Genomic DNA, 7,159 nt, shown 5'->3' with positions numbered 1-7,159 from the left:
TCATATTAGTCCCCTTAGTTCTCTCTGTCCAAGTTCTGGGAGGTTCTAAGAGACGACTAGAAGATAGGGGGAGATGAGCATGATGGGCAGCAGGGTGGGGCCTCTTCTCTGGGCCTGGCCTCTTTGAGTCCCTGTGGTAACAAGGGACTGTTATAATAATAGACATTTGAGATTCTAGGCAAGAGGGAAGGACAGAAGATTCTGGTCCAACTCTTCCATTTTATGAAAACGATGACTCGGAGACTTTAAGTGATTTGCTTAAAACAAGACAGTTTTGGATAAATAATCTAATTCTAAAATGCAGGTTTTCTGACATCTGGCCATTGTGCTTTCCCAACATTAAAGAAAAAAAATTCTAAGTAAATGACAGACTATTTATATCTTGGCTTTCATTGCCCTGTCTTTACAGCAGAAGGGGAAGTGGTAGGTGTGGTTTCCCAATAATGAATCTTGAAGATGAAACCTGGAATGAGTAGGACAAGATGCCAAAAGAACCCAAACCTACTAGGTAGACACTGTAAACAGGATCATTTAAAATCCACTCACATCCCATTCCGTGCTTTCTTCTGCTATAGACACTGGAAAGCTAAAACTTACCTTCCCAGACTTTTTTGCAGCTGGGAGAGACAATGGTAGATCTGATGAATGAAATAATCTCAAGTTGGCTGGGCGTCTTCTGCTGCTTCTTTCTTCTTGACTAGAATTTGAGCTTGATGCTGGAGGTACATCAGTCATCCTCAGGGTGGTAGAGCAGGAAGAAAAAATGCTCAGTTCCCAGATAGCATCCTTGAGCTACTGTTCCAGCCCTAATCTACTTCAACCCAGACTTCTTCTCACATGAGGCAGATAAATCTCTTCCTTGAGTAAGTCCATGTTCATCAGATTGTAAGGTGCTTGTATTGAACATAGCCTTATCTTATATTTCAGTCTGAATCAAAAGTGGAATCAAGAATAGCAAAGTCAGGCCAAACCGAATTTCAGCCAGGTAAAGTTCACAGGCTAATCTGAGCTCAAAGCTGACATGAGTCAGCAAAGAAGTCCAGTTGAAAAAGATAAGAAAACTGTCTAGATAAAATACTGAGTTTATATGCAGTGCTTTTAAAGGCCCAGAATGTGATCTGTGGATGTGCCTTAGTTATCTCATTGACATTACACAGGACAGCGTGATTCAAGGAAGTTACTACTGTACTTCAGGCCACCTATCTTGGTTCCCCTCTTAAGAATAAAATAAAATGGCCATAAGAGGATGTGAGAAATGGAATACTAAGGAAAAACATGTCAGCAAACCAGACTGCTCTAAGAATATTGGCACAGTGGAACCTGGAGGCAGCGTGGGGCCTGCTGGAGGAAGCAAGGATGAGAGGCATGCATCAGAAGCAAACTTAGAAGAGGCTGGAGAGCTTTGGCTTCTTGGCCTTATTTCATCCTGCTGGAGACGATTATCTTACCAGACAGTATTGCTGTAGCATTGAAATTTAAAGAATAATATTCTCATGAGTAGACTGCAGTGTGTTTCCCAGTCAGAGAGGATGATCTGAAGATTTGGTAAAAATAGCTGAAGGTGCACACAGTATGTGCTTGATGTAATTATTACTGAAAGCCATCTCATGTAGGTGGTTTTAAATTAACTCCCCCAGGACCCAATGAGAGAGGGAGAAAAAAAAAAAAGAATTTGAATTGAAAAAGAGTCTTTGCGCCGCACACGGTGGGCTCATGCCTGTAATCCCAGCACTTTGGGAGGCTGAGGTGGGTGGATCCCCTGAGGTCAGGAGTTCAAGACCAGCCTGGCCAACACTGCAAAACCCCGTCTCTACTAAAAGTACAAAAATTAGCCGGGCATGGTGGTGGGTGCCTGTAATCCCAGCTACTCAGGAGGCTGAGGGAGAATTGCTTGAACTCAGGAGATGGAGGTTGCAGTGAGCCAAGATTATGCCACTGCACTCCAGCCTGGGTGACAAGAATGAGACTCCATATCAAAAAAATAAAAAAATAAAATAAAAAATAAAAAAAGAAGAAGAAAATAAAACGAGTCTTTGAACAATGAAATAAATGCTTCCAAATGCAAAATCATGTACTACCTTAATTTATCAAATAAGAATAAGGGTAATAAAGAGTTATCAATATTATGCTTTGACATTCCCGGAAAGCTAACAAATTGACCTATCCTTAAGATACCCAAATACATTTATAAAAACCTAAGTCATTACTTCCCAATAGTGCAAAACCATTAGACATGTAAGGGGAAATTTTGTATTTCAAAATTTGAACTTTAAAGTTGTTTCAAAATGAAAATAACTTTCTTGAACTAACACTGAAACAATTAAAACCATGGGTATTTGGAAAAGAACTTCTGGTGAGCTCATCAGCATTTTAAAGGTCTATAAAAGAGGCTTCCCATAATCCCTATCAGTGTGATAGAAACAGTAGGAATTCTCCATCCTCATTCCGGGTCCATGTATTAACTTGATCTTCCTTGTGGCTCAGTTAGTTTTTACTTCCCTTGGGTTCTAGTCCTATTATGGAGCAAAGATACTTTGAGCACAGACATGGATTTTTCTCTTTGGAAAGGGGATCCCTTCCATCTTGTCCTGAGGCCAGATGGGGGGACCAAGAATTTAAGCAGACACATTCATCCTCCTATCTTCAGGTACCTCTGAAGAAACTCCTGTACCTCTTCTATAAAAGCACACACCCTCTTTGGGGAAACACACTCTCTCACACATTTTGATGCATCTCTTGAGAGGAAAATTTGGTAAGAGCTATCAACATTTCAAACGCATGCTTTTCTTTGACCAATAAACTCCTTTTCCAGGAATTCAACAGCCACATGCACACATCAGCAAAGACAGATGTCCAAACTTATTTCTTGCTACAATTTTTGTAATAGGTGGAGACTAGGGAAAAAATTAACTGTCCATCAAAAAAATGACAGAGTAAATACATTTTAGAAGAATTTTCACTTCTGGTTATGCTAGAGTAGCTTCTAACAGACTGTCCCCACCATCAAAACAACCAGAAAAGCTGGATGATACACATAAAACATTGTTGAAGGCATTTGAATAGCTGCTAAAGCAAGCAAGGGAAAGGGGACAGCCCAAGTAGGCAGATATCCTGGAAGTTGCTTCCACTTCTGGGGCACTTGCTGATTCTTAGTGCTGGCAAGATAGTGAAAGTCAATGCGGAAGGCAGCTGTTAAGGAACAGAGAAACCTGCAGAACTTTGGGGACTCTCAAGAACTGAGGAGACAAACATTGGATTTGGGGGCCTGGTGCAGTGGCTCACGCCTGTAATCCCAGCACTTTGGAAGGCTGAAGTGGACAGATCATCTGAGGTCAGAAGTTCCAGTCCAGCCTGGTCAACATGGTGAAACCCCATCTCTACTGAAAATACAAAAATTAGCCAGACACGGTGGCCACGCATGGTGGCTGAGTAGCCCAGCTACTTAGGAGGCTGAGGCACAAGAATTACTTGAACCTGGGAGGTAGAAGTTGCAGTGAACTGAGATCCTACCACTGCACTCCAGCCTAGGTGATAGAGCAAGACCTTGTCTCAAAAAAATAAAATAAAAAATAATAAAAAATTTGGAGCTGGGGGTTGCCAAGGATTTGAGTGGTTAAGATTCTGGTGAAAGAGGAGATGCAGGAGAATAGCCCCAAACCAACTGGTTTCCCTATGAATGAATTGGCAAATACTTTGCTGCAGAGGGCAAGAGATGAAGAAGCTAAACGGAAAGCCACTGAGAAGCAGAGCAGAGGGTGTTTGGAAGACTGCCTCACAGTCCTTAGAAAATAAAAAAAAAATGGAGTCCAGGACCTGCCAAAGATGTCCATTTGCCAACCCAGTAAATGCTCCAGATCTCAGTTCTGAGGTTCATGTATTATCCAGGAGGAGATGGTAAAAGTATAATTTGTATTTGACTGTATTTAGTAAAGAATCTCTAGGGAAAAAAACCAAAACAATAGGAAAAGAATATAGTAACAGCAGAAGAAGAGAATAACATAATTTTAAAATTGAATTATCCAAACAAAGGCAATAAATTTTAAAAAATGAACGTAAAACATGATGACAAATAGAAAACAAATGGAACATGATAATTATAAAACCAAATTCGTTAGTAATCACATTACATGTAAGTGGACTAATTGGCTAAATTTAAAGACAAAGATGGTCACTCTGGGTGGGGGTGAAACAGTTGTAGGCTGCTTATGAGAGACACATTTTTAATATAAGGACACAAAAAAGGTTGAAAGTGAAAGAACGGGGAAATAGATTCCATGAGTAGAAGACACTGTGAATGCCCTTGGCATTCGCCATGACTTTCCAGATGTCTTTCAGTGGCATGTAGCACTGGGTCTCGCCTGAGGACATTCTTTAACCCTGGAAGCAGGCTGATGGGGAATACAGGCTGGTGGGAAATGGGACAGAGTAGAAATTCTGAGGAGCTGATGCCCTCAGGAGCAGCCCTTGTCTAGTGAGGATGTGAGCTGGCAGTAAATACTCCAGCTTGCTCACCTTCAGGTGGAGAAATTCCAAGGCGTTTCCATGCAGTCTGCCAGCAAAGCCACTGAGGAGCCTAGAGGAGACTTCCAAGAGGGGAAGTAAGCCCCAGCTGTCCACAGCCAACAGCTCACTGGTGCATCCAGTGTCAGCTTCCTTCCCTTTTGTGTCTACTCAGGCGACATTACCTGTGTTCCTAGGTTTACTTCTCACTGCTTCTCAGGGACACCAGCTTAATACACCATGCAAACATTAGCCCCCTAAAACTAGTATGATTACATCAATATACAAAGTAGAATCTAAGGCAAGAAGCATCACTAGAGAGTAAGAGGGGTGTTTCTTATATATAAAATGGCTAATCCACCAACAAGATATAATAACTTAAAAATACATGCACTTGATATTGTGGCTTTAAAATATATAAAAGCAAAAATTGATGGAAACAAAAAAAAAGGAAATAAATCTATTACCAAAATCAAATCTATTACCAAAAAACAAATCTATTACCAAAATGCAAGTTGATAAGACACTTCTCTGAATACCTAATAGAACAGGTAGGGGGGAAAAAAGGAAATATGTATGTAGATTTGAACAACACAATTAACAATTGAATACACATTCTTCCTAAGTGCACGGACCATTTACTAACACTGATATTATGTTGGACCATAAAGCAACTTTCAGAAAATCTCAAAGGACTGAAATCATACACAGTATGTTTTATGATCATGATACAATTAAACTTAAAAAAAAACTAGAAAATACTATTTGGAAATTATACAATAATAATAATAGTGCATAGGTTAAATGAGAAATTCCAATAAAAATTAGAAAATATTTTCACTTGACTAATAATGAAAATTCATTATATTGAAACTCATGGGATGTAGCTAAAGTTGCATTTGGGGGGGGATTTATGCAGTAAATGCATATTTTAGAAAGAAGAAAAGTTGAAATGGCAATTAGCTAAGTATTATCAAGAAATTAGAAAAAGAACAGCAAATTAAGCCCATAGTAGATGAAAGTCAATTTAAAAAATGAGAAGAAATTAATGAATAGAAAATGAGCATGAAATAGAGAAATATAAAAAGCTAAAAGTTTATCATTTGAAAAGATTAGTAAGATTAATGGACATCTACAAGGACAGATAAAAAAGAGATGTCACAAATTATCAATGTCAGAATGAAAAGGTGTACATCACTACAGACAATAGAGATATTAAAAAATAAGAGTGAGGCTAGGTGCAGTGGCTCACACCTGTAATCCCAGCAGTTTGGGAGGCTGAGGCAGGAGGATTGCTTGAGCTCAGGAGTTTGAGATCAGCCTAGGCAACATGGTGAAACCTCGCCTCTACTAAAAATACCAAAAAATAAATAAATAAAAAATTAGCTGGATGTAGTGGTGTGTGCCTGTGGTACTAGCTACTCAGGAGGCTGCGGTGGGAGGATTGCTTGAGCCTAGGAGGTGGAGGTTACAGGGAGCTGAAATCACACCACTGCACTCCAGCCTGGGCAACACAGCCAGACCCCATCTCAAAAAAAGAAAAAAAGATATGAGGAACTACTTTATGCCAATAAATTTGGAAATGTAGGGAAAATAAGAAAGTTCCTATAAAAATAGACCTCACCAAAATTGATGAACAGAAATCCAAAACTTAAATCACTCTTTATCTAGTAAAGTAATTGAACCTATAAATTAATACTTTTCCACAAACAATTTCCTCAGCCCAGATGACTTCACTAACGGATTCTTCCTAAAATTCTTTAAGATAAAAGAAAAAGAAGAAACATTTCCCAACATATTTTATGATGCCAGCAAAACTTTGATATTAAATTCTGAAAAGAACATTACTCAAAAGGAAATTACTTGCCAAGTTCTTTCATGAAATATATATAAGAATTTTTGTAAAAACAGTAAATTAAATCCAGTGATATATAAAATGGTTACTACATCATGACTACGTGACTTTTATTCCAGGAATGCTAGAGTGTTAAAGTCTGAGAACAAAGCAATGTAATTAGTTGACATTAACAAAGTGAAATAGAAAATCACATGATTAAGTCAATAGATGCAAAAAAGTATTTGATGTGAGTCAAAAATCTATTTTTTTTTCTTGTCAGATGGGTAATGTGCTGATGGTGTAAGAACATTTAAGGAAGGCATATCTCACACATGAGCGTGAAAAAACCCAATCATCACACTTATGAACTACAAAAGGATTTCAAAATCTATTTGTGATAAAATGTCTTAGCAAATTAAAAATAGAAAAGAATTTTATTAATCTGGAAAAAAGTATATACAAAAAATATGAAATATGGTTAAAATAAAATTTAGAAGTTCTAAGCAAATGGAGAAAAATACTACCTATACCTTCTATGCAGATATCCAATTGAATCAGTATCATTTATTTTTAAAGACCATTCCTCCCCCCTCTGTACAGAAACTAAGTCATATTTGAGTCATTGGATATGAATGGATATGTTTTTATATTTCCTACTCTCCACTCTACACTGTCTTAATGACTGGAACTTTATAATAAGCCACAGTGTCCTGTATGTATAGTCTCCAGTTTTTTTCTTCTTAAGGTTATCTTGGATATTATGCCCTTTGCATTTTCACACAAATGCTAGAAACAAATTGTTGACTTCTTAGAAAAATTTTG

General features: G+C 38.1%; 1 non-coding gene across 1 annotated transcript; it reads right to left on the bottom strand.

Annotated features, from left to right (window-relative positions):
• Nucleotides 1-6,611: 6,611 nt before the first annotated feature.
• On the bottom strand, nucleotides 6,612-6,717 carry LOC119626347 (small nucleolar RNA U13). Its single transcript, XR_005242524.1, has one exon. It is a non-coding gene; the product is annotated as a small nucleolar RNA U13 (small nucleolar RNA).
• Nucleotides 6,718-7,159: the final 442 nt, after the last annotated feature.

Source organism: Chlorocebus sabaeus, chromosome 21 (genome assembly GCF_047675955.1).
Source record: "Chlorocebus sabaeus isolate Y175 chromosome 21, mChlSab1.0.hap1, whole genome shotgun sequence".
Lineage (NCBI taxonomy): Eukaryota > Metazoa > Chordata > Mammalia > Primates > Cercopithecidae > Chlorocebus > Chlorocebus sabaeus.
The sequence above is the reverse complement of the archived record's forward strand: the minus strand, read 5'-3'. Positions and strand labels throughout refer to the sequence as shown.